The 27,564-nt window shown below is 48.4% G+C and overlaps 1 long non-coding RNA gene across 1 annotated transcript; it reads right to left on the bottom strand.

Moving 5' to 3' along the window:
* Positions 1 to 1,191: 1,191 nt before the first annotated feature.
* Positions 1,192 to 21,767, bottom strand: LOC148507724 (uncharacterized). Its single transcript, XR_015869667.1, has 3 exons — positions 21,723 to 21,767; positions 4,788 to 4,961; positions 1,192 to 1,276 (listed from the first exon to the last, which is right to left on the bottom strand). It is a non-coding gene; the product is annotated as an uncharacterized LOC148507724 (long non-coding RNA).
* Between the last annotated feature and the right edge of the window lie 5,797 nt (positions 21,768 to 27,564).

A 27,564-nucleotide genomic window follows, 5' to 3' on the forward strand; every position in this document is an offset into this window, starting at 1 on the left:
ACACTACATTACAGTGTTACAGAGGCTGACACAAACGCTACATTACAACACTGTAATGCTGCATATCATTTTAATCAGCAGAAGCTGCTTGTGCTAGCTATTTGTATCACTATGTGAATAGGACGCATTTGAAGGTAAAAAGTTGCACGAAAGACGCTCAGCGCTACCGAGGCACACGATGCTCCTGCATTATTTGTGACGCGACTTGTAGAGCATGGAGGATAGATGTATGTGGACACATCTTTATGGCCAATCTGCATGCACCCGCGGTTGTCAATGGTATCTTATAGTCGGCCGTACTGTACGGCTAACTGGATGATATCGCATGTGACTCAGTGCAAGGTAATGAAGAACGGAACAAGGAATCATTCCATCCTTCATGACATCAATCTGATGTGTACCACGGATATGATATGTCATCCACCATATTATCCGGGTATGCAACACTCCAGTGTGAAAGACTTAGCTGTGATCGGTGACATGTTTGCACACTTTGATAAAACAGCTTTACAGTTATGTCACATCTGTTTTTCCCTGATAATATTACTGATATCCCAATTCTAAGATATAACAAAGATGTATGCTTTTAAACACTGTGGGGGCCTATTCATCAAACGATAAATGGCCCGGTAACCATGTGGAAATGCTAGTTTAGGTTACCGGGCCATTCATCATCAGGGGTCCGGTAGGACCACCTTATATTCAGCAAACTTCAAAAACTGAAAGTTTTCAGAGTTTGCTTTCGAGAACAAGCGCCATCTTCAGATGGTGCTTGTTCTTGGATCCCCGCTCCTTCCTATGGGAAGAAGTTCTGGGGATGTGAAGAGGGATCCGAGTGGATCCTCCACCACCTCCTCACTACCTCCCTGGTGGCTTTGCGCATGCGTGATCTCTGAGAAGAGGTACGTAATGCAGCTACTTCTGTAGCTGTGATACCAACCGAGGGGGCAGCTGTCCCCACACCGGAGCAATAATGAATTGCTCCTGTGTCAAGTTTCCCGCTGCTGCGAGTTGGATAGTTTAGTATCCCTCGCAGAGAGACCATTCCTTAATCATCGGGGCCCATACGGCCTCCGATGATGAATAGGCCGCTGTGTTATCTATTTCTATACATCAGAAGAAAACGTTCATTAAGTCCATCCTCTATCTAGTTGCTTTTACAATATATCATTCTATATCCTCACCTTGCATTGGGGATGTCAAGGCGGCCTTCCCTTGTGAGGAGCTGATGGAAATCCCCACCACATGCGTACTCCATGCCAAGAAGCACATGCTCCTGTTTATGGAAGAAGCAGTAGTATCATTACACATGTCGGGGAAGCCAGGAGGGAACAAATGGGATCTAAAGCAAAACATCTCAATGAATTAATAATTGCAGAAGGGCTACATAACTACATTAGCATTAGAAGCTATTATCTAAGGCATTGATCCCCTATCCTGTGTTGGACTGTAGGGCATGAAGGGCCCACTGGGGGAAGGCAGCGGTAGGGGCCCATACTTAAGGGTTGTGGCCAGCCAAAATGGATGCTTGGCCAGCCATTATAGAGGAGATAGCCTGCGGACAACATGGATACTACAGTGCATGGTCTGTTCATCCATGGTCCTGCTCTACCAGATAACTGACCCTATAATAAAGTAACAATGTATAATTCAAGTGCACTGTCTGAAACTTGACATTAGAAGGGGAGGGGGGCCCTCAGGCAGTGTGGCCCACTGGAGATTTCCCCTGTACCCCCGTGGGCCAGTCTGACCCTGTCTCTATCTATGGGCCACATAACACAGGCAAAGCCACTCTTTTCTTCATGCAGGAAGCAGGACAGATGCATGGATACCCGGTACAGAATTACTGCTGTCTCCCTGTAACTGTCCTTTTTTGCATTGTCCTGAGTCTGAGTTTGGCTTTCTGCAATCACCCACACAGCTGCAATGGGGCCTCTTATAAGTAATGTCAGTCAAACAGCAAGAATGAATGAGCTACACTGTGATATGCCACCAGACCATTACTGTCCTATAGTAGAGCATGGTCTCACAAGAGTATTACTGCATGGGAGCAGGGGCATAGGGAGGGCGGTTTCGGAGCTCCAGGTGCCTTAGTTACCAGAGGGTGCCCTGAAGTCGGACTCCGGAAGCAGCTGTCAAGTAGGTGACAGCTTTCCAGATGCTGTGATACAGAGCAGCAGCAGCAGCATCCTGTCCTGCCTTCCTGCTGCTCTAGTGAGAGACTCTGTGGTCAGAGGAGCTTGTACTGAGCCCTGATTGGTGAAGCTCAGCACATGTTCATCTGACCTCATCAGAGGGCGGGGCTACAGCAGAATGTCGATGAGGAAGAAGCTGCAGGGTCCACATTAAGGTGAGAGAGGTACCCCAGTTATGTCTATCACCCTCCCTGCCTGTATGTATGTGTAACCCTTCATGCCTGTATTTATGTATGTGTGTGTCCCTGCCTGCATGTGTGTCCCTGCCTGCATGGGACTTGCTTACTCTTCCGGAACCCGTGGGAGGCTCCCGAATTTTCAGGCAGTTCACCCCCCCGGAAGAGTAGGCACTAGTGGGCAGAATGGTAGGAACCTTACCGAGAATTCACAGTCTGTCAGGAGGGACGGGGCTTAAAGTCACAATTCTATGATAATTACATCATTTGGCCCTGCCCCCTATTCAAATGTGCACTAGTAGTCCGGACCCACCCCCCTCACTGCCCACCTTCATCTCCTTTCTGGCTTCTCCCAAAGAGGACAACTTAAAAGTAGGTAAGTTGGGAAGGATGGGGAAGATATACAGCATGTTTTTGCAGTGGGGGAGGAATGTGTTATAGCAGTGATGGTGGTATAATAAATAATACATCCAAACTAAATATTTAAACCAAGTAAACAGCCAGGTCCCAGCACTAAGTAAATGTGGCAGGAGATACAAAATAGCTGTGTACATGAATATAAAACTGCAGCACTGAGGGGTCTATTTACTAAGCAGTGTTAGGAGACAAGAGTGAAAAGTGATAAGAAAGTGATAAGGTACCAGCCAATCAGCTCCCAACTGTTATCTCACAGGCTGTTTGAAAAATGACAGTTGGGAGCTGATTGCCTGGCACCTTATCACTTTCTCATCACTTTTCACTGTCTCCTAACACTGCTTAGTAAATAGACCTCTTAGTCTGACCAGTGGCGGATACAGGGAGGGGGAAAGGGATAAGGGTGATCACACAGCCTGAAGCCCTGACCACTTATTTACACTGCCAGTGTCAGACAGTGCAGCTGGGCAGGCCTGCAGCACCGACAATGACAGACAGACGACTCAGATTTGCTGCTGATGGTGACACTGCTGCTGCTGGGCTGCCAGTGTAGCGTCTCTCTCTCTGGGCCTTCTCCTCTCGGCAACTCCTTTGCGCATGAGCTCAGAGATTTCTGACATGAATAGTAGGAATCTGAGGACACTGAAGTGTCCGTCTACTGGCGCCATCTTCAGCAGCAGAGCAGTGCAGGAGTAATGTGGCCGGATCATGGATGGAGTGTAGAGGGCGGGTTCTGTCCCTTTTTTGCAGACTGTCACTCTGACTGTGTGAGTGAAGCATATTTTTATGGGGGCCCGGGGACACACATACACACCATGTGGTGCAGTGCACATGTGTGTGGGGAGGTGGGCGGGGTCTGGAGCATATTAATATATAATTTTGTGGGGAGGGTGTCTGGAGCATATTATTGGGAGAGTTGGAACATGTTATTGGGGGTGGTGGGCGTGTGGAGCATATTATTACAAGGGGGTCTGGAGCATATTAATATAATTTTGTGGGGAGGGGATCTGGAGCATATTATTACTGCGGAGGTGGGGCTGGTGTGTGTGGAGCATATTATTACAAGTGGGGTCTGGAGCATATTATTACAAGGGGGGTGTGGAGCATATTATATTATGTCATGTGGGGATGGGGTCTGGATCAAATTATTGGGGGGGTGGGCGTATGTTGGGCATATTATTGGGTGTATCTGGAGCATATTATTACAAGGGGGGCTCTGGAGCATAGGATAATGGGGGGGATGCATTAAAGGCAAAAATTCTGTAAAATCCACGAAAATGCAGTTTTGGGAGTTTTACCGCATTCCCCAAATGTAATGTACTAAGCACTGGAATACGATGCATTCTGGTGCTTTGTCCTGATGGGTAATGCCACCATCAGGTGGCATTACCCAATATAAGCCTATGGCCTTCTTATTGGGAAGCTTCCCCTTGGGAGCGGATCCCTTCCATCACCCTCCGTGGCCTGGAGGGTGTTAAACCCGGAAGTTCCTCTGTCTGGAGCCATCACAAAAGACAGCTCTTATCAGGAGAGCTGTCCTTTGTGATATTCTTGGTACATACGGTGGTAATGAAACATGGTATGTACTCAAAGACATGAGGGATGTGCCACATCCCATAAGCGATGCTTTGTACAGCGCATCGTATGTTTGTTTTTTTCAAAACTTGTTACAAATGGGAGTAGTAGAACTGTAAGTAGGAGGAATAATGAATAGAGAGGGGAGGAGTAGGTATTATCTCTTAAATAGTCCCTCCTAAAAGAAAAGTCTAGATCCGCCACTGAGTCTGATGTGACAGACATATACTCAGGTACAACATTCAATTCTGTTGTCTATTTTCATTAACCTCTATATCACCAAGTGTTGTAGATACAGAATGCCAGGATTTCTGGAAATTATTAGATGAGATTTGCTTTCTAGGAAAGATAAGCCACAGCAGAGGAAATTGAGGATATATGGTATATGTGTATATATTGAGCAATAAAGCGATAATGACAGCAGTACCTTGGTCTGGAAAGCAAAGTACCCATGGATAAGGAAGGCACTTCCCGATGCAAGTTCTAATATCCTCCTCTCCACAAACACCATATCCTCCTCGCCCTCCGCTAGCAGCTCTCTCTTGCTCATGACTTTAACGGCCAAATGGTGACTGCCATAGGAATCTGCAGCCAGCAGGACCTAGAGGAAATATTACAGAGTCAGCCTCATAAGCAGCACAGGAACATAAAGGCAAATGCATTGCTGTATCACAGTGATTGTGTATTACCTGCTGGATTACTGAATAGGAAAAGACCAATAAGAAGCTTTTGTTCTGCAGTCACCTTCCCTCACCCATAATCCAATTTATCTGGGACCATGGATGGGAGGATAAGGGTCTGATCACCAGTTTAAGGTCTCCAAGTGGGCCCCGAGATAGGAATCTTAAAGTATACACCACCCTCCTCCCCCTCTCAGCACCTTAATTGTTGGAAGTAAAAGTTTGCAGATACTGATGAGAGGAGCATTTGCTAAGTGTGCATTAGACAAAGAATTGCACCTATTTTTCCACTTTGCAGAAAGAGACTTGAAATATTTGGGATATGCAGCTGGTCTAATGTGTGATTGGCTGACAGTGTAAGAGACAGCTCCTGATTGGCTACCCAGCTATTAACTATCCATCTGCACAGAAGCGCGCGCCAGCGCCACCGGACATACTGCAGGAATGGGATATGGTTGAAGTGAAGCCAGCGCCTTCTACCAGCCTGGTCCACACTGGAGCGCTGTATAAGGCCTAGCATTGCTTCCAGGTATATAAATTACATCCCCAATAGTGAGTGGTGGGTCAGCCCTTTTAAAGGGGGCAACTAATTTGCAGCCCACAAAAACGCTACATGAAGCGTCATGGCAAAAAACCTAATTGAAACAGCAAGTATACAAAGCTGAAAATAAAACAAACTGAAGAGACCGCAGCCAGCAAGGAAAGCAATCAGCATGGACATATCAATGGAACACCTGCAGTCAATCGCTTTAGGGGTCGACCTGGACCAACCACTGCACGCCCCTGAAATTATGAAGGACCTGAAGGGGCCAGGCCCGTCATACAACGCAGAGAAAATAGACACGCCTTCAAATTAAGCCGTACTACAGTGAGCGAGCGCCCTTGCAAATACAGATCCCAAATAAATTTCAGCATGACTCTGCAAGCTCTTACGTGCCTGAGCCCACGAAAAACAGAAAAAAACGCTCCCATTCCAGCCAACCCACCTACCTAAAATGCCGGCATGCTGAACTGCCAAACATAAGGAGGACACAGGGCGGGTTTCGGATAGCACCCCGCAAATATAATGAAATAACCCGCCTCCCAATTATGATAGGAGCAGTAGGCCGCCTCACCCGGCGCCCAAGCCCCAACCCCCCGGTGCAACAAGCACTGGCCAACAAATGGGCCCAGCTGCATCTGAACATGAGGAAGCAATGGGGAAGCAGCAACTGCTGATGACTGATCAATTGATGACCCAGGCGTGGAAGACTGGGATGCTAGCAAAGGGTCAAAAAATGCTGGCCCGAGATGACAGCGTATGGAGGGCAGCAATAGTAGCAGTTGGGTCAGAGGGTGTGTGGGGGGTGCGCCACAGCCACAGGAGACAATCCATCCGGCGTGGGTGTAACAAACCAGGCGAGTGGCAAAGGTGGGTACAGAGGAGCATGAAATGGACAGAGGGCGCCACCCAGGGTTCCGGAATGCATGGGGCGCTACCTAGTATGACGGCCGCCTGTTTTATCTTGGTTAGTTTGCACTATACCCTAAATAAGTTACGGATATTTTAGGAGACCTGAAATAATGGTGGTAGACAGAACATAATTAGAAGTACTCACATTAATATAGGTGCAATGTATATTTGCGAAGTAGGAGCATAGCTGAGAATGGAGCTTCCTATAGGAGTTTCCACTCCAGTGACAGCTGCTTGGGGCAGTAATTGTAGTAATAATCTGTGCACCCTGTGGGATCTCACCGTAGAACATATATTCTGAGCACTTCACTTAAATTTACAGAATACATCATACAATCTCCTCTATTGACTGATAATGATTCAAAGTAGATAAAAGTCAGATCCTAGGTGCTATACATAAATAAGGCAGTATCAAAGCAGCTACCCATTAATGTCAGATAGTGCATCACTAAAGCATTCTATTACACCAATAGGACCTCAATGCCCAGCAGAAAAAACTGCCACTGTTTGCTGTTTCAACTCTTCACTCCAGTATTCCCCCGCAGGCTTGCCATACCACACTAGCTCAGTTAGGTACAAGAAGTGTGTGTGAAGGGGGGGGGTGGGGCGCTACACTTTTCCCGAGTGCCATGGTCCCAACTCTGGTAACAACTGACGCAGTGTTGGGCAGCCGACCAGTTAGCTCTCTGGGTCATCAGAGCCAGGACTGCCTAGCTCTATGCCTGGGAGACTAAATAACTGCTGGCGTAACTGCGTACTGCGGTAGTGGGGAGCCCACCGCTACTGGTCATACACGTGACCTCTGCAATATATAAATATATATACACAGGAGGGGCCTGCCTGTGCCTCCCGCTTGGGAAAACCTAACAGCTCTTGTCTGTAAAGGGGACAGGGCTCAGAGGCAAATGCGGAATTTCTACAGATGGACTTTCAAATGCCTGATTTTTAACATGTTACCAGTAAGCGGGCATAATCAGCACTGAAAATCAGCTATAACAGACATCATATGAATGTACAGAATGAAATAATTCTGGCCTATACAACCAGTACAAGCAGACACGGTAAGTAATTATATGTAAAAGTAGAGCCATCCGGTCTGAGCTGAATCCTTTTATTTCATATGCGGGCTCCATTACCGATCATCTGAGCAAGTTGGGGAATCTGAGGGAGGGCAGAAAAAGAAACCGTGCACTGCCCTGGACATAGATGTACAGATTGGTCTCTTTTTGTACTTGATAGGGTATTATTCAGTATTAATAATGAATCCTATAGATGGGCTATATCATTGCACCCCGAACAGTACATGTTTTCCAGGTCACCCTGTCGGTGCACAACTATATTCATTACTGTCTTTCCAATTTATTTACTACTTGCTGCACCACTACATTCATTACATGTTTTTCAGATCTCCTAGTCGGTGCACCACATTATTCATTACTGGCTTTGCAATTTATTTACTACTGGCTGCACAACTATATTCATTGTTTTCCAGATGTCATAGTGACATATGTTAAAAGATCAACAGGAACTGAAGTTAGTTAATAGGTGACACTACCAAGAGGATACTAAGAATTTGTATGGCCCTTTACAATATGGGGCACTAATAGGGCAGACTGTGGTACCTGGGAGGGCCTCCTGCCGCGCCTAGAGCAGGCAGCAGCAGCACCCCCAGTATTAAAATGGCGGCCACACTCGGGTCCTCGCCCCCTTTGCGGCCCTAATCGCGGGCGCGCAAGAGCCCGCAGGCCGCTCATTGAATCAACCAGCGGGGCAGCCACCGCTGCCTGCCACTGGTTAAAAACTATAGAGACGGAGCCAGCGGCAACATGCTGAGCCGTGCTCTGTCTCACTGCTCAGTCGGGGCCGAAGCTTCCGGCCTCGGCTGTGCTAAGGCACGCGGCTGCGCCGAGCACCACGTGTAGGCACGATTGGAGGCGGCGTATACCACCGGCCGCCTCCGTACAGCAAATATAAAAGGGCAAGGCTGAGAGCTGCGGCCATAGCTGTTCTACTCGCTTCAGGCCCTTTCCGCAATAAGCGCGGCGGCCTGCAGGGGAGGGAGAGGAAGGAGAGTGATGGGCAGCACGGGAGGCCGCTGTGTTCGCCCCACATACAGCTGGCAGTGACACAGAGGAGCGATGGGGGACATTAGGAAGGCAAGAGGGAGAGACCAGGAACAGTGGGATAGAAGATTGAGGGAAAGCATGAAAGAATAAGGGAATAGAATCAAAGTATAGGGGAACAGAACAGGAGAAAGAGAAAAGCAAAGGAGATTTATATAGGAGATTCACAAAACATTATACTTCCCTGTCCTGGAAAAAAAAAACTGTAACAAAGAGGCAGATTTGCATACATCACCCCATTATATACTCTTAGACCTCTCCCCATGAAACATTCATTGGCTGCATAAGACCAGCTAAACTTAAAGGGGCAATATCCAACACGTTATTAAACTGTCAACACTCAAAACACTTGTGGTTTAATGTCCCTTAGGCTTAAATTGACAGCCTTCGATCTTACATCTCTCAGACCGATCGGTATGGAATACCGTTGGAGGCATATCTGGCGGTTCTAATCCCGACAGCAGAAGACCGGCAGTGAAGATCCCAACAGGTAAGTATTTTCTCTATTTGCCAACCTAACCCTCCCTTAGGGGTGCCTAACCTCCACCCCAAATGCCTAACCCCCCCTGTAAGTGCCTAAATCTAACCCTTCCTTCCCTGCAGCCTAAACCTAAATCTCCCGGGGTGGGGGGGGTCTAACCCTAACCTCCCCCTGGCGGTGCCTAACCCTAACTCCCCCTTCCCCTAGCCTAATCCTCCCAGGGGGGTGCCTAACCCTAAGTTCCCCCAGGAGCCCCTAACCTTACCCTCTCCCCCCGTGGCTGTCCGCGCCCGCCGTCCAGCTTACCTTCGATCGGCATGCCGGGCGTCAGACTCCCGCCGTAGGTAAATTGACAGGCGTCGGGATTTCTGCGCTTCTCGTTAGACCCGTGCCGGGATTAGACAGTCGGGATGACGACGGTCGGCATTTGGACTGTCGGCTTCCCGACTGCCACAGTTGTATGCCTCATTGTAGTACCAATTAAAATAATTAAATCATTTATATCAAATAAAATAAATGACAATAAATTACTACAAATATGCTCTTTGATAAAGCCTCCAATAGAGAAGCGAAACGCCATATATTTCCATATATTTTGTAGTAACAAGTTTCTAGCCTTTTTGTGAGCTTACACAGGCTCACAGGTGTTTGCTGCTATAAAGTATGTAATAATTCTATTGATGGATTAGCGCCCTGCTTATGCTGGCCATACACTATACAATTATCGGGGCGATCCTGCCGATATCCGCGGATCGCCCCAATAATTGTACTGTGTGTGGGGGCGACCAAGATCAAAATATCGATCGGTCTGGCATGCCGAATCGACCAGCATGTCGGACTGATGCGATATTTGCAAGTTTGTAGTCGGCCGCATCGGGCAGTGTATGCGGTCACTGCCCGAGCGACCAACTTTTCCCCCAGTTCTCTGCATGTGCATTGACTCACCTTCCTATCCCCAGGGACTGCAGAGCTATGCGCTGAGCCGACGAACTTCCGGGTAGCTGCTGTTCACTTCCGGCGTCATAGATTAGTTGAAGTCTAGGCAGTGAGTAGTTTGGTAAGACAGCGCTGTTCTGACATTGCAGTCCCGTGAGCCAATCAGCGGTCGCGCTGACTGTAGAGCGCCTGCTGATTGGCTCCGGCTACTGACAGTTCCCACGTGGAGTCACACCACGTGGGAACTGTCAGTTGCCGGAGCAAATCAGCGGGCGATCTACAGTGAGCGCGACCGCTGATTTGCTCACGGGACTGCAATGCCCCGTGAAGAGCCGAGAGCTGCCATTCGGGAGCTATCTGTATGTGTGACAACACACATACAGATAGCTGTGTTCCGTGGATCGGGTAAGGACGTTTTTTTGTTTTTAAACACCCATGGATTACTGCGGAGACCAGCGCTGGATGTAGGTGAGTATGAAATCTTTCTTTGCAGGCCCATTTTTTTTGGATATTCTACGTGGAGAAGGGGACAGAACATCTGGTATAGGTAAGTATCTGTGAATGGGTAGGTGTGCGTAATTACACGTGCCGCATGTCTGCTGGCACTTGTAGTTCCACAAGTGCAAAATGGCAGGCATGCTGGCACTTGTAGTTCCACTGTAAAGTACAATAGTGCTACATTATTTGGCCCCCCTATTACCCCCATACCCACCGCTCCACGGGTATGGGGATGAGCCCCAGGCTTCAGCGTAAGCATGTGGTGCTCGGGAGAGGGGGGACCCTTTTTTGGGGGGTACCCGACTCCCCCGAGATCTCCGGCTTGCGCTGACCGACTTGGGGTGTAATGCTTTGGACCTGGAGCCCCGGTGATTGGGTCTCCTGGCTGTGGCATTACACCCCGGTCGGTTGGGTCTGGTGCTGGCCTTAAATATAGGGGGTACCCCACGTCTTTTTTGCACCCTATATTTAAAACCAGCACTAGTCCCTGCAGCCTGGTGTTGGTTTCTAAAATATGGTGGAACCCTACACATTTTGTTCCCCGTATTTTTAGAAACCACCACTGGCTGGCAAGCCTGGGGCTGGTTTGCCTTTTGGGGGGGGACCTTATGTAATTTTTTTTGTTAATTTTTGCTACTTTTTTTACAGGTTCAACAAAAACGGGAATTATCGGGAAATATTCTAGGGACCCCCCTAAAGATGTGTAGACATTTATAACTACTGAACGAAGTCGTGGTTTATAATTGCCGCGGAAAGTGCATAAATGCGACTTTGAAGAAAGTGATGCAGAAGAGCATTTAGAATTTTTGGGGGGCGAAAATAACTATGCCCAGCAAATTTGGGGTACTTGAAAATGGGGGTCAGCATATTTTATAGTTGCTAAAGTGCAAATTCTTTTGTCTCTCCCCTGTGAGGGAACAAAAATATGACAGAGCCTGGCAGATTTTTGTTTGAAAAAATCTGTTGGTAGTGTTAAAATATCTGTCAGTGTATGGGCAAGATATCTGTTGCTTTTAAATTGGTCTGTTGGTCAGACAGATATTTTTATCTGTCAGTGTATGGGCAAGATATCTGTTGCTTTTAAATTGGTCTGTCGGTCAGACAGATATTTTTATCTGACAGTGTATGGCCAGCATTAGTGTTCTTCACATCTTATGCTGGGCATACACGGCAAGATCTGGCCGGCTGCCAGCCGCAGATGTCCGCGGCATACACAGTGAGAGAAATCTCACAGTGTATAGCCCGACATCTGCGCTCCGCCCCCGGGGGAGGAGACATTTCCCTGTTCCTTCCATAGGAAGGAACACAGGAAATGTCTGTCTGTCGGCCGCGCTGGGCATACACTGCCCGATGCGGTCGACAGTTACCGGGTAAATATCGCATCGGACGGGCATGCTGGACAATCCAGCATGCCCGACCGAGCAATATTTAACCCTCGGTCGCCCCCCCCACGCTATAATTATCGCGGCGATCCGCCGATACCGGGCGGATCGTCCCGATAATTGCAGTGTGTATGGCCAGCATTATATGGGCTAGTGTATACAATATAGAGTATTGATTACACTAGTATCATGGTGGGAATCGGTATGGGATGCCGGCAGTCGGGATCCCGGCTGTCATAATCCTGACACCGGCATCCAGACAGGGCTAGCATACAGACACTCACTACCCTAACCGTCCCTCTTTGGTGCCTAACCCTAACCTCCCCCCCAGTAACTGACCTAATCCCTTCCGCCCCGCACCCTAACCCTCCCACCTTAGTGCCTAACCCTTCCTCTAGTGCCTAACCCTCCCCCCCACCCCGCTACTTACCTTGTCATCACTTGGATTGTGATAAATGACAGGAAGCCGGAGGTGGTAACATCAGTGTCGGCATCGCGCCCACCGGGATACTGACTGTATCCCTCATGGCGAGTAGGCCCGGCAACAGGGGCGGTCCAGGGGTACTAGTGTACCGGGCCCCAAGATCCTAGGGGGCCCCGGAGTGTACCGCTGCCTGCGCTGCTGCAGTGATCAGCAGGGTGCAGGCATGTACGGGCTGTGCTGATCAGTGCAGCAGCAAATCCAGTGGTGAGCAGTGAGCAGGGCCACAGGGGGGCAGGGTGCCATCTTCCTAATTACCTGCTGCTGGCCGCACGCTACATACACATTTGCAGCAGGGCTGGCCCGGTCTGAGTCACTCACTGCTGGCCACGCTGGGGCTTGGAGAAGCTCAGCACTGGGGTGGGGGCGGGACTGCTGCTTAATGACTGCTTCTATCTACCAGCCAGTGATCTGAGGAGTCTGATGTAAACTGAACTATCTCCTCAGATCACTGGCTGAGAGAAAGAAGCAGTCATTAGGCAGCCCCGCCCCCACCCCCAGTGCTGAGCTTCTCCACTGTCTCCAGTCCCGCCCAGCAGCAGTCTGGACTCAGCACTGCAGAAGATAGACAGGAAGCTTCAGCAGGTAGGTGCAGCCTGGGGGGAGGGGAGAACACCAAATGTGGGATAGGGTTGGGAAGCATAGTGGGGGATGGGAGAGCACAGTGTGAGAGGGGGGATGAGAGAGCACAGTGATGGATGGGAGAGCACAGTGGGGGATGGGAGAGCACCACGCTTTGGGTATGGTGGCTCACTTCACTCGCCACAGGTTTATATTCCCCCCTATGTCCACATAGATAGCACGGAATTACGTTGGACAGTAACTGATGACATCAAGGTACAAATACTGTAATCTATCCACTTCAGATGGGGAGAGCACAGTGGGATGGGAGAGCACCGTGGGGGATAGGAAAGCACAGCGTGGGGCAGGGAATGGGAGAGCACAGTGGGGGATAGGAGAGCACAGTGTGGGGCGGGGAATGGGAGAGTACAGTGGGGGATAGGAGAGCACAGTGTGGGGCAGGGAATGGGAGAGCATAGTGGGGGATAGGAGAGCACAGTGTGGGGCGGGGCATAGGAGAGCACAGTGTGGGGCGGGGAATGGGAGAGTACAGTGGGATAGGAGAGCACAGTGTGGGGCAGGGAATGGGAGAGCATAGTGGGGGATAGGAGAGCACAGTGTGGGATGGGGATAGGTGGAGCACATTGAGGGATGAGCTATGCGAGAGTATAGTGTTAGATGGGGGAGCACATTGGTATATGGAAGCACAGTCTGGGATGGGGAGCTTATGTGTTATATATAAAATATGCTTATGCAAAGGAGCTAATACCAGTCCCCATGCTGCTTAGGTTAAGTACGTCGAGAATCAAGTAGCCGGCGGAGTCAAGCCAGCACCGAGAGTTAAGGGAGGATCCAGCACATGGGGAGCTGAGGAGTGGAGCTGACCCAAAGAAACCCAAGCAGAGATGCTCTGGCAGGTAGACATAGAAATAGGTAAGTGTGGGGCATGGAGAGACACTGTGGCTCAGAGGTTCCCCAGAGAAACTACATTTAGGTAAGGCACACTCTCAGGTGGCTAGCCTGTACCTGCCAGGCAACCTGGGATGGGATCCCCTAAAAAATGTGTGTCCCGGGCCCCATGATTTCTGTTGCCAGCCCTGATAGTGAGTATATTATAGACTGTCCATATCTGTATTCAATACTGTGTCAGCTGTTCTTACTGCACTGTTCAGCACTGAGGCCTATATTAGCTGGGTGCAGGGCTGGCTGGCCCCCTAAGGCTCCAGACGACATAGAATTAGCACCCCATGCACCCACTATAGCTAAGCCCCTGCAGTCGGGTGCTCCATAGAGTAGGACCATTCATTCCATTAGTGGTCTGCTCCCCAGGAATAGTACCCAGAGCTATTCAATTACAGAACCAAGAGCAGCCCAGACACCACAAATGATGCTCATTTCTGCTCACACCTCTGGGGAGAGCAAACATAAATAAGCATTAACTTCATTGCTGCTCGTGGGTTTGTAATTAAATAACTGCGAGCACTTTACCAGTGGAAACAGATTGCGCGACTCAATCCGAGACTAATTGAATTTGCCCCCATGTGTTTTTATTCCTTCCCATATGGATTACCACCCTCCCCCTGAATTTGATCAGACCAAGAAAGAATAAAGATGTTAAGTAACTATATATAATGGGAGCAGCATTTTTTTCTTCAGCGGCGGTAAAACCTAATTTCTACTGCAGGGTCCATAGGGGGTCCACAGGGTTGACCTTGGGGTATAGCTGGATCTGGATCCACGGGCGCCACGCAGTTAAAGCTTTGCTGCTCCCAGGAGCCACTTGGGTCCATCCTCCTCTATACCCCGCCCCCGAGCCCAGGCACCTCAGTTTTAGTTAGTGCGGCTGGAGTCGGGTCACCCTGGGCAGTGGGGCTGCATAAGCAGCCCCTAAGCTTTATTTTTTATTCTTTTTAAGAAAGATTTTATTTATTTATTTTTACTTTCTTCAGAGCGGCAGCATCAGACTGTCCATCTGAACGTCCACGCTGCCGCTCCAACAGCCCCGCTGGCGCTGCGACGCCAGTACTGATCTGGGGATTGCAGCGGGACCCCAGAGTCAGTACTAGCGTGGCTCCGGGACCTCCCACTGACTGCTGCTGGATGCACGGGGCCAGGTAAGCCGCTTGCAGCGCTTCGCGCTATGCGCGGGGGTAGAAATGCAGTCTTCAGCCGCTGGTCTCTGGGGACAGACCGGCGGCGCTAGTAGCAGCGGCGGGCTCCCCCTTCACAGGCATACCCCGCGTGACCACTGGACCACCATGGAGTAATTGCTGGAAGGGAACCAGCGTCCCTGGGGTTAATTGCTAGCCAGGGGAGGCAGCCTTCCCTGGTTTAGCGGCTCCTCCCCTCAGCCCAGCGCGCCTTCTCTCATGCGTGCTGGCATCGCTGGGCTGTTCCTCTTACGGCCACTCCTCCTCAGAGCTCTCTGGCGGCCATCTTCTCAGTGGCAATGCAGAGATCTCCCAGGCGGTGCGTGGACGGTCCCCCTGCGTACCTCTCCCCTGCAAAGGACAGTGTTTGCAGCGCTATAGCCCTCCCAGACACTGAATCTGGGAGGTTGATTGTAGCGAAAGGTGCTGTGAGTATAACTTCCTGCATGGTATGTGACTTTTGCTAGTGCTGCTGTTTGTGCCAATTTTCTGCTGACTGTCATCTTATACCTATCCCTTTCCTTCTCCTACGGCCCGCAGGTGCGTTGGGGAGGGGTGTTCTTTCTGTGTACCTCACTTATATAGATCTACATATTTGTGAGGTCCGTCACATACAGTGGTGTGCTACACAGTGCCATATTGTGGGCTGTTTGTGTTGCATACTTGGGAGTGTGCAGGTGTTATTCGCCTCACCTCTTTTCGGTGATACATAGTTATTGCAAAGTTATTGTGTCATGTCTGATGAGGAGAATGAGCGCTCCGTGGCTACTGTGTTTTCCTGCCGGCGCTGTTCGGCAGGGGTTGATGGGGTGGATTTGTCTCAGGTCTGTGCGGGCGGTGCCAGCTGGTACCCGGTCCCTCTAAACCCCCGGTGGCGCAGGATCCTCCTTGGGCGATGTTTACTCAAGTGCTGGCGTCGATAGCGGACCGGTTTGCGGTCCCGACTGCGGTCCCTTCTAGGGCGTTGCCCCAGCCTACCATCCCCCGTTCCCTGGGTGTTACGCATCTGGTGCAGTCTCCGCCCGGGTCTCAGACTGTGGGTCCTTATGCAGGATTGCCTGTGTACGTGCAGTCTCCCACGGTGACGCAGCAGTCAATGGTACCCTTTCAGGGGTATCCTCAGGCGGTACCCCCTCCCTGGGTGGATGTCCTCTCCAGCTCTGTTCAGAGCCTGGCGGCCTCGTCATTGGCTTTTCAGTCGATGTTACAGAGTGATTTGCCCCCAAAGGCGTCCAAGCGACCCGTTCCGGCTTCACTGGCAGTGCAGTTCATGGACACAGACGTGTCTTTGGATGACGGAGAGGTCCATGAGGACTCTGACTCAGATGCCGGGAGGTGAAGACTAAGTCCTCCATTAATGTGCCGGCATTGGTTAGGGCGGTGCGGGCCATCCTTCATATAGAGGAGGATGCGTCGGCTCCCAGGTCGAAGTATCCTAATTTTAAAAAGGCCAAAGTAGCTTCGACTGTTTTTCCCCTGTCCGACCAGTTGACGGATCATATGACGGGGGCCTGGCAGTTGCCCAGCAAGAGATTCCAACCGCATCCAACTATCCTTTTCCTGAGGCTCATTGCAGGAAATGGGAAACTCCGCCTGCGGTGGATTCCCATGTCACCTGCTTAATTAAAAGCGCTACGTTGCCTTTACCGTCTAACTCCTCCCTGAAGGATCCCATGGACAGGAAAGTGGAGACTTGTTTAAAGTCTATCTACTCTCTCTCTGGGGCAGTGGCCCGTCCATCCATGGCCATCTCTTGGGAGGCTAAGGCCATCGAGAGCTGGACCAATGCTTTGGAGGATACCTTTCCGGATGATGCTCTGGATATCCAGAGAGCATTGATAGGACAAATGAGAGATGCGGCTTCCTACATTGGGGAAGCATCGTTAGATGCAAGCCTGCTGACCTCTAGGGTGTCGGCTGCAGCTGTGTCGGCGCGTCGGTCTTTGTGGCTGCGGTCCTGGAGAGCTGACGCAGACTCCAAAAAGGGCCTGGAGGCTTTACCTTTTAATGGAGAGTTGCTTTTTGGTCCAGACTTGGACAAAATAGTGGATACTCTGGCTAAGTCTAAATCAGCCTTCCTCCCTTTGGCTTCAGCACCTGCCAAAGTACGAAGCTCCGCCTTTTGGTCCTTTCGGGTTCAGGGCAAGGCCAAAGGTCAGTCCTTCCCATGGCAGTCGGCGACCAAGACCGCCTCTAAGCCCAAGAAGCAGGCCTGGAGTGCCAGGCGACCTTCTTCCAAGCAGGAGGATAAACCTTCTGCCTGATGGGACGGGCCTCCCTCTGGGGGACCCCAGAGTGGGAGGCCGACTTCTTCAATTTGCCCAGTGCTGGAACAATACCACCACGGATGCCTGGGTTCGAGAAGTGGTCACCCAGGGGTACGCCCTGTCTTTTCGGCACAGACCGCCCCACCAGTTTTTCTGCACGAGTCCTTCTCAGGACAAAACCAAGGCTTTACAGATTCAGGAGGCTATAGAGTCCTTGCTGAAAGCAGGGGTCATTGTTCCCGTTCCTCATTCACAATGAGGGACAGGGTACTACTCTACTCTGTTTCTGGTGCAGAAACCCAATGGTTCTCATCACCCTATCCTCAAATTGGTCTCTGAACAAATTCCTCAGGGTTCCCAAATTCAGGATGGAAATGTTACGTTCCATCATTCTGGCGATGGAACCTGGGGATTACATGGTGTCCCTGGATATCCAGGATGCCTACCTCCATGTTCCGATAGCACCTTCGCACCAACGGTATCTGAGGTTCACTATCCTTCAGCATCATTATCAGTTCCGGGCGCTACCCTTTGGCCTCTCCACGGCACCGAGGGTATTCACAAAGGTTATGGCAGTCATGGCCGCACATCTTCGGAACCAGAATATACGGCTGCTGCCATATCTGGACGACCTCCTGTTGCTGGCGAGCTCCCCGAGGTACTGCTTCAACATCTCCACCTGACGATCGCCTGCCTGAAAGCGCACGGGTGGTTGATAAATTGGAGAAAGTCCTCCCTGATTCCATCACAGCGGATGGTTCATTTGGGAGCCCTGCTGGATTCTCGTCAGCAAAGGATCTTCCTGACTCCGGACAAGGTCTCCTCCCTACAGCTGCGGATACACAGTTGCCTGAGCAGTTGCCGTCTGTCGGTCCATTCGGCTATGAGAGTTCTGGGGTCCATGGTGTTGACATTCGACATGGTGGAATTTGCCCAGTTCCATTCACGGCCCCTGCAGGGGCTGATTCTATCGGAATGGAATGGGTTACCTCACCGGATCCGCTCTCAGATGCTGGTGTTGTCTTTGGAGGTTCGTCAGTCTTGGCTTGGTGGCTTCAGACAGCTCATCTGGTCGAGGGGCGCCCCTTTTGGATCCCGGACTGGGTACTGATCACGACGGATGCCAGTCTCGGGGGGTTGGGGGGCAGTGACCGGCTCGTTGTCACTTCAGGGTCGTTGGTCTGCGGAAGCAGCACTTCTCCCCATCAACATCCTGGAACTGCGGTATACAGGGTCCTGCAGTTGTCCGGCTCCGCTCTTCACGGAAGGGTGGTTCAGGTGCAGTCCAACAATGCCACCACGGTGGCGTATATCAACCACCAGGGAGGAACTCGCAGTCGGGCTGCGATGTCGGAGGTGTCTCACATCCTTGCTTGGGCTGAGTGCCACATTCCAGGGATCTCGGCGGTCTTCATCCCCGGAGTCCTCAGTTGGGAGGCGGACTTCCTCAGCCGTCACCACGTGCATCCCGGGGAATGGTCGCTTCACCCAGAGGTGTTTCAGCTACTCGTGGACAGATGGGGGCTGCCGGAGCTGGACTTGATGGCCTCCCGTCACAATCACAAGTTGCCCGTTTACGGGTCAAGGACAAGAGACGCAGGCGCATGTCTGGTGGACGCGCTGTCGGTGAAATGGATGTTTCACCTGGCGCATCTATTTCCTCCGATATCCCTGCTACCTCGGGTCCTGCGGAAATTCAAGCAGGACGGCGGCACGCTCATGCTGGTGGCTCCGGCGTGGCCCAGATGTCCTTGGTACTCCGATCTGAGGAGCCTCTCCATTGATGCTCCGTACCTTCTTCCTCAGCGTCCGGACCTATTGTCTCAAGGGCCCTGCCTTTACCCGGATCTGGGTCGGCTGTCTTTGACGTGGCTCTTGAGACAGCCGTCTTAAGGTCTCGGGGCTTCTCGGGTTCGGCTATTAGTACCATGCTCAGGGCACGCAAGCCTGCTTCCGCACGGATTTACCACAGGGTGTGGCGCACTTACTTTCAGTGGTGGTGTGAGTCCAGAAGCTATGACCCTCAGGTGTTCCGAGTTTCTAGGATCTTGGAATTTCTTCAATCAGGTTTGGACCTCGGCTTACGCCTTGCCTCTCTGAAGGTTCATGTGTCTGCTTTGTTCGTGTGGTTCCAACGACGGATTGCTACACTGCCAGATGTTCACACCTTTTTCCAAGGGATTCTCCGAATCCCGCCTCCCTTCGTGCCTTCTGTGGCTCCGTGGGACTTGGCGGTGGTTCTACGGGTCCTGCAGGGTCCTCCTTTAGAGCCTCTTGAGTCAGTGGAGCTCAAGTGGTTGATTTTAAAGACCGTTTTTCTCCTGGCAATTGCTTCTTCCAGGAGGGTGTCAGAGTTGGTGGGCGCTTTCTTGTCGCCCTCCTTCTCTGATTTTTCACCAGGACAGAGCAGTGCTCCGCACTCGTCCTGAGTTTTCACCTAAATTGGTTTCAAAGTTCCACATCAATCAGGAACTTGTTGTGCCAGCTTTTCAGTCACCTGATCTTTCCGCTGGTGAGGCTTCCTTAGATGTAGTCTGTGCGCTTAGAATCTATGTGGACCGGACTGCTTCTGTTAGGAAGTCTGATTCATTGTTTGTCCTCTTTGGTTTTCACAGGAGGGGTTGGCCTGCCAACAAACAAACGTTAGCATGTTGGCTTTGTTCCGTTATTTGTGAGGCTTATGCACAGGAGGGTTTACCTGTGCCAACCTCTGTTAAGGCTCATTCCACTCGTTCTGTGGGTCCCTCTTGGGCTGCTAGACGTGGCGCCTCTGCTGTTCAGCTGTGTAAGGCGGCCACCTGGTCTTCCATTCAGACGTTTTTGAGGTTCTATGCGTTTGACACCTTCGCCTCTCAGGATTCTCCTTTCTGCACAGGAGCGTCCCCGCCCTTAGTTGAACTGCTTTGGGACATCCCCAAGGTCAACCCTGTGGACCCCCTAAGGACCCTGAAGTAGAAAACAAGAGATATGGTAAGAACTTACCTTTGTTATCTCTGTTTCTACGAAGTCCATAGGGTCCACAGGGCACCCGCCCTGACACACCTGGCTTCATATGGGCTGTGTGGCTGGTCACTGGTTTTCTGTCTCCCATTTCTGTGAGTATGGTTTCTTGTGTGTTCCAGTCTTCCTTCTCTCTGTTTAGTCTCCTCCTCCGGCCTTGGCTGCTTACCAACTGAGGTGCCTGGGCTCGGGGGCGGGGTATAGAGGAGGATGGACCCAAGTGCATCCTGGGAGCAGCAAAGCTTTAACTGCGTGGTGCCCGTGGATCCAGATCCAGCTATACCCCAAGGTCAACCCTGTGGACCCTATGGACTTCGTAGAAACAGAGATAACAAAGGTAAGTTCTTACCATATCTCTTGTTTTTTAGTCACAGGGAAGATTTATTTCTTTAGGATCAGGTGAATCAATTCTTTAAAATCAGGGAAAATATTAAGGGGCCTAGTCATCATCACTTAATTTTCACAAAAGCAGGTGAGAATGCACATTTTCATCTGCAATTGTAAATATTAAGTTATCAGGTCATTCATCAAGCAGGTTAAGCAGGAGATATTGCAGATATCTCCTACTTACCTTCCTCTAGCGGAATGGCCCGCTGTCCCCATACACTAGTACAGGGACAGACTTCATCAAGCTCCGAAAATATTATATTTTCGGAGCTTGACTGCGGGATCATTCACCTTCTTCAGATGGCGAATGCTGCTGCTTCGGCATCGCAACCCGCTCCTTCCCTATAGGAAGGTCTGGTTTGCGAAGAGGGATCCTTTTGGATCCCTCCCCCCCTATCCAGCTCCTACCGCCAATCGTCGGGGAGCTTGTGCGCATGCGTGACCTGTAGAACAGGGTTGCCTACCTTTAATATTCTCTTCCCGGGAGAAGCCCGGGTAAGAGAAGCAGCAGGGGGCCGACGGGGGCGGGGCTTGACGATTCGCGTCATTAAGCCCCGCCCCCTAGCGGTTAAATTGCCGCGATTGGGCACAATTTACATAGGGGGCGGGGCCAAATGCTGTGATTCATGCAGAATCACAGCTTAAGCCCCGCCCCCTTCACAGAGACCCGCGATTGCCGTGGGTATTCTCCTAATTCTGCCCACTTCACTAGGAAGTGGGCAGAATGCGGGAGAAATGCCTACCCTTCCGGGGGTGCGGGGGGTTTCCCGAAAAATCGGGAGCCTCCCGCGAAAACCGGGAGGGTAGGCATGTATGCTGTAGAATATCATTACATGGAATGTTTATACAAAATCAAAACTGACAGATTGAATGGAATTGTGCTGCAGCTTTGCTCATTTCTAATAGCATCCAAACTCAGACATACAGTAACTCCCCTGTGACTATTGGAACTTCATTGCTTACCTTTCCAAAACTACCCTGGCCTAACTGGTGGTAAAATGTAAGTCTCTGGATGGTTTCAGAGGCTCTATGGCAGGATGACTGAGCACTTCTGGTTCCTAATGGAGACATAAAAGAACATGTCAATATCTACCATATATTATAGATCATTAACTGAGGGGTTTATTACAGCAAAAAATCACATAAAGACCTGGGCATTCAAGTGACATGAAGATTTGTATTCCTGTATCCTACTACCTACTGAGTGCCAAGTGCAGTAAAAATATTAATTAATACTATTCATAGAGGCATATTCAATTGGGTGTGAGAATAGCAAAAAAATGCACCTGCAAGGTTTTTCCTGCAGGTGCTGTTTTTTTGCTATTCAAATATAGTAGGTGCAGATTTTTTCTATTTTTACTCGCTGGGAGATTATAGTTCTCGCACCTCCCGAGCAAGTGTGATTTTTTCTTAAAATTGATAATTTTAGGAAGAATCAGCGGGACTTGCTCTGGCACCCCGGCGGACCCCCCATGTGGACTAATTAAGCAATTGGAAGTTTCTAATTAGTTTAATTAGTCAGTAATTACTCACCTTCCGAAGTGCTGTCTTGTTCATCCAGCATCGGCTCCCGGACTACTGCAGCAGCGGTGTATGTCAGTGTGAGTGTGTATGAGTGAGTGTGTGTGACCCACGGTATATGTGTGTGTCCCAGGGTCCGTGTGGCCCCCCCAAAATGGGTGCTGGGAGAACTACATCTCCCAGCAGCCCTTGCCCCTCCCTCCAGCCCCTGGAGCCTCCCAGCAGCCCCCTCTCCAGTGAGAAGACAGAGGGGAGGCCACTAGGAGCCATGGAGACCACCACGGCACAGAGTTTTCAGAGCTGAAAACCCAGAAATTACTTTTTTTTAATTGGATACTGCAGGTATCGGGAGAGAGCATACCCGTGGTATTCCAAAATTGGGCGCAAGGTGTTTTACCTCGCTAAACCTCGCATCCAATTGAATATGCCTCATAGTAATAATATACACATACATATCAAAACTCTTGCATACATATCAAAACTCTTTATTTTGTTTAAAGATTGCCCTTTGTGAAATACAGGACTGCCTACAACATTTATGTTTCCATATGTGGTCACATGACAGTGCTTCTAGTGTAAGCCAATCATAAGTCAGCGTCTGATCATAAGTGCCGCACACTCTCATATACACGTGCCCAGCTCTTGAGGGAGATGCAGACTTTATTAAAGAGGTTATCAGGGCAGCTGACAGTAAAAAAAAGCCTAGTCTTCTCTTGTCAGCAAGAAAAATATATTAATCGCAGTTGCAGCAGGACCCATTGCAGTGCCACAATAATAATGAGGAAGTCAGAGTGGGACTGTGGGACAGTCACTGAAAAGCGGGACTGTCCCGCCGAAAGTAGGACAGTAGGGAAGTATGCCCGAGCTGTGCCAGAGCCAGGCACTTCAACCATCAAGTAAATATCTGGTATATTTATAAACATGTACTACTGCCATATACTATATCAGTGATACAGTATACTGTATTTGCAGTGATAACTTAAATAAATAAGAGTTTAGATTTATGTTTTGTATAAACTTGTCATTCACAATTCTGAAATGTAAAGTGCAATGAAAAGATAATAAATATAAAGTGACCAGGGCCGGATTTACAATGAAGAAACCTAGGCACCCACCTAGGGCCAGTTGGGTTCTAAGGGGCCCGTGCCGCCTCCCCCTCTGAAATCCAGCCCTGGGGATAACCTGCTGCAGCTGGCACCGGACAGAGGAGAAGTCACACACTTACACAGTAAGTATATCAGCAGTAGCATGGTCCTTCAGCTGGCAGCCCGAGGACACAGTAAGTTACTAAGCCAGTCTCCTCTGCTGCGGCTCTCCTCCCTCCCCCCATTGTAGCCAGCCTTCCTCTCCGCAGAATGCCCAGCCCACTCCGAACCTCCCGTCTCCCTCAGCCGGCGCTGCAGTCACAGTGGTGTTGCCTCCCTCCACCATTGTAGCCGCCACCCCCCTCCACCGCTGCATGCGCTGATTGTCAGCCTACTACCACCAACCCCCCCTCCACTGCAGCCTGTGCTTCTGTAGCCAGCCAGTGTGAGTGCTGCCAGCCCCCCCTCCCCTGCACAGTGTAGCCAGCATAATCCGATTTCCCCCCCCTCCCTCCGGACAACTCTACCTCCCCTGTGCTCTACCGTGGGAGACTTCCCAGTCTGGGGATGTTTAACTTTAGCTCTGTTAGACAATGCTGCTATCTATATATTTATTTATTTGCTGAGTCACTACTTATTGTGAAGGAGTTTTACTCTTGTGTTCCCCCACCTCCCCTCTCCCTCTGTTCTTCCCCCTATCCTTCTGTCTCACCATGTTCTTTCCCCTCTCCTCCCATCTCCCTCTGTTTATCCCACTCTCCTCCCACCTCACCCTATTTTTCCCCCCTTTCCTCCTATCTTCCTCTGTCCAGTCATCCCCCTGTCCTACCGTCTTGTTTATCACCCAGTGTGTGTATATATTTATATAATTATATATATATATATATATATATATATATACACATACAATCCTGTCAAACATACAGTATATGTGTGTATACACAGTTGGCTACATATATATTTATTACAGGATTATATATATATTTGGATATATATATATATATATATATATATATATAGTAACACTGTAGTAACTGTGCATATATTAACGTAGGTGTCGCTGGAGCAAGATGCATCACTTTATATAAATATATATATATATATGCTGAAAAATAAGAAGACGTGCGCCTAATAGTGTAGTATTTAAATAAAAAGCTGATAGTGCTCAATATAATAAATGTGCGTACCAAACAATAACTTTAAATAGAGCTTATCTGATGTCCAGGTCAACTTCCTATGGTCAGGAAACAAAACTGCCAATAGATTCCGGATATCAATCCAAGGACGGGTACCCTCTTATAAGGACCTTTAAATAAAAGGGCTCACGCCAAGCCCATAAACAAGATATAGTGTAGTATTTTCTTTAACTATTAGAGTGGAAAAATAATAATAATTTCTGCGTACCAGATAGAGCAAAATGTAATGCATATAACACAAGGCTTCTTCATGTGCTGTAAACTGCCAGAAGTCACCTTCTAATTCATATATCCGGGGTAGCCAGCCTTGAATCATACAAGGAGATAAACCTCCGTAAATAATTTTATTATCCAGACAAACATCAATAACAGAAATAAAAAATGTAGAATTTGCTTATCTTAAGTATAAAGCAGAATAGAGTCCACTCTGTTGGAAGTACAGGAGAACCAGTTCTGGCCCAACGCGTTTCGTCCTAATTGGACTTCCTCAAGGGTAGTGCCCAGATGGTGGAGTGCCTCCTTATATACCCCTTAATAGGGGTGTGCCCAAATTTCACATAGGAATCATTAGAAACGCCGTCTGCGCGTGTTCCGTTTCGCGGCGGCTATCTTGATGATGTCATCAACCTGCGTCATCTATCCCATTCACTAATAAACAACACACCGCTTCTATCCATAGTATTTATTTCAATAGACCTGCGGCACCTGCATATCTGCCTTAGATCCACATAAACCTTAGGCTTCTAAGTCCTTATTTGATCCAATAAATTGTAATCCGTACACCGGAAGTGTGGCAACACACTTCCGGTTTAGGCGCCATCTTGGTAGAGGATGGTGTATTATCCTCTTGTCCCGGACTCGCGACCGCGCACTTTCGGGTTTCATCGCCATACTAGTGGAGGCTTGATGAATACCTAAGCCCCGGCCATCTTGCGTGGGGTAGGGATTAACTCCACTTACAGTATGACAAATAGCGGCACTCGTTCAGCCTTATAAATTGCTCATGGCGGCCATTTTAATGGTGTGTAAATCCCAAAACGGCAACTATATAACATCATCCACCATTATTAGGTGAAATACATAAATGAAAAACCGGCAGCCATCTTTTTTAACAATATCACTAAATAATAACATCAAACTGCATATAACCAGTACAGAGCATACCTACATGTTAAAAAGCTCAATTAAAAACTTTTACTGTAGGATAAAAACAATCACAAGGATAAAAAATAGATTAAAACCGTAATGTTAATAAAAGGAAGAGATGCAAATAAAAAGGATAATTAAAAATTGGAAAAAAGGGGGATGATTTAAAATATTGAATAAACGAGGATAAGTTCAAAAGTCATGAGTAATATAGGTGTAGTCACATTATAGAAATGGAGCTAGTTCATAATAATCATTTAGACCGTTAGGCAACATAGTATTAAGCTCAAATATCCAATACATTTCTCTCTGTGATAATTTAACAGCTAAATCCCCTCCCCTAGGTCCCAAGCTAACCAACTCAATTCCTTTAAATGTGAAGAATTCTGGGTTGGAGTCATGATGTAACTTAAAATGTCTTGAAATAGAGTGACTTTCCACCTTGTTTTTAATATTCCTCACATGCTCTTGAATACGGAGTTTTAAATTCCTCTTTGTCTTGCCAACGTATTTTAAACCGCATGTGCATTCTAATAGATAAATTACCGAACACGTATTATAATTGATAAAATGTTTGATTGAAAAAGTAGCAGAACCATTAAAATTCGAGAACATCTTTCTATTAGGATGAAGGTATTTACACATATTACATCTCCCACATTTAAAAGAACCCACACATTTGTTGAAGAAATTACTTTGTTGATCTTTTTCCTTTAACAGACTGGGTGCTAACATATCTTTCAAATTTTTTTTGCTTTCCTGAATTAAATTGTAAAGTTCTCAGGCAGAATACCCTTCAAAATCGGGTCTAATTTTAAAATATCCCAGTGTTTATTCATCACCTGTTTGATTCTTTTGTCATCAGTGTTAAATTGTGTTACAAAGGGAACCAAATCCCCTTTCTCTTTTTTAACTTTATATTGCATCAAATCCTTTCTTTGAAGTATCTCAGTTTTATTCCTAGCTTGGATGATTAGATTTTTTTAAAGTTATTGTTTGGTACGCACATTTATTATATTGAGCACTATCAAGCACTATCAGCTTTTTATTTAAATACTACACTATTAGGCGCACGTCTTCTTATTTTTCAGCACCTTTGTCTCTCCGTTTGCCATACGGATTTTTAGAAGATTGCAGCCACCTGTCATCATCAGGAGTGTTGCTTCACATTCACAAGTGCCACAAAGAATTTATTAATGACAATTTTGTTATAAGACTATTCACAGAAGGTTTTAAAAAGGTTGTGCGCTAGTATCCCTCCTTTTTTTGCAACACATATATATATATATATATATCTCCATGGTTCCTATTCAAAGAATGAGGTGGCACTCCCAAGCGATGAGAAACAAGAACTGTATTTAAATCATTGTAGTGATATCAAATATATCATGATATAACTGATGTCACTACAATGATTTAAATACAGTTCTTGTTTCACATCGCTTGGGAGTGCCACCTCATTCTTTGAATAGGAACAATGGAGATTACATTCGTTTTAAGGAAGGCACCCCACTTATGACCTTTTTTCCAGAGTCCCAGGCCTTTTGGAATATATATATATATATATATATATACACGTGTATATAATATGATGTATGTATCTTGCTCCAGCGACACCTACTGTTACATATGCACAGGATTGTTTGAGGAAGTGGAGTCCCAAACCAGTATCTTGCCTAGGGCCCCATGAGGTCTAAATCCAGCTCTGAAAGTCACTTAATGCTGAGAACTGTCCTTACTAAATCAATGTGAGTGGATCTAAATTTATTTCCAATGTTTAGTACTGTTAAATAAGAACGTTTCCTGTATTTACAAGTGAAATGGAATACGTCCACTCGGCCTGAGATTGTTCCCAAC

This window comes from Taudactylus pleione, unplaced genomic scaffold (assembly GCF_031769625.1).
Source record: "Taudactylus pleione unplaced genomic scaffold, aTauple2 ptg000386l, whole genome shotgun sequence".
NCBI lineage: Eukaryota > Metazoa > Chordata > Amphibia > Anura > Myobatrachidae > Taudactylus > Taudactylus pleione.